Source organism: Parus major, unplaced genomic scaffold (assembly GCF_001522545.3).
Source record: "Parus major isolate Abel unplaced genomic scaffold, Parus_major1.1 Scaffold513, whole genome shotgun sequence".
Lineage (NCBI taxonomy): Eukaryota > Metazoa > Chordata > Aves > Passeriformes > Paridae > Parus > Parus major.
In genome coordinates, this window is record NW_015379402.1 from 12,652 (window position 1) to 13,629 (window position 978).

The following is a 978-nucleotide window of genomic DNA, read 5'->3' on the forward strand; positions in this document are numbered from 1 at the left end:
TTGGGATCAGAGCAGGGATCAGGCTGGGATTGGGATCAGGCTGGGATTGGGATCAGGCTGGGGCTGGGATCAGAGCAGGGATCAGGCTGGGGTTGGGATCAGAGCAGGGATCAGGATCAGGCTGGGAATTCCCAGCTCCGGTTGGAGCGGGGGCTCCGGGGCAGTTTTCCGGTGTTCCCGGAGGATCGGTGGCTCCCGCCGGGTCCCTGTGGAGCTGAGGGGCTCCGGGGGTCCCCTGGGCCCTTTGGGGGTCTCTGGGAGCCGCGATCCCGTGGGATCATCCCGGCACCCCCCGCTCGGCGGGGCCGGCTCGTCAGCGGCGGCTCCGGGCCCGTGAGTCAGCAGCAGCCGGAGCCGCCGGATAAAAATATCCCAGGGCTGTGGGGGTGGGCAGGGATCGGCTGCCGGCGGGAACGCGGCCGTGGGAACCGCGGGGACCCCGACCCGCGCCAGGAACGGGCCCAGGCAGCATCCCGGCCTCGCCCACGGCGTTCCTGCATCCCAAATCCCCAATCCTGCATCCCCAATCCCTGCATCCCCAATCCCTGCATCCCAAATCCCTGCATCCCCAATCCCTGCATCCCAAATCCTCAATCCCTGCATCCCAAATCCCCAATCCCTGTATCCCCAATCCCAAATCCCTGCATCCCCAATCCCAAATCCCTGCATCCCAAATCCCTGCATCCCAAATCCCCAATCCCTGCATCCCTGCATCCCCAATCCCTGCACCCCAATCCCTGCATCCCAAATCCCGAATCCCTGCATCCTGAATTCCTGTCCTGCATCTCCAATCCCTGAATCCCAAATCCCTGCATCCCAAATCCCACGTGGCCTCCCCTCCACCACGTTCCTGGGCAGCAGCCCATCCCTTCCCACGGCCTCCCCATGACATTCCCGGGAATGTCCCGGTTCCCACGTGTCCTCCTGCCATGACATTCCCGGGAATGTCCCGGTTCCCACGTGTCCTCCTGCCATGAC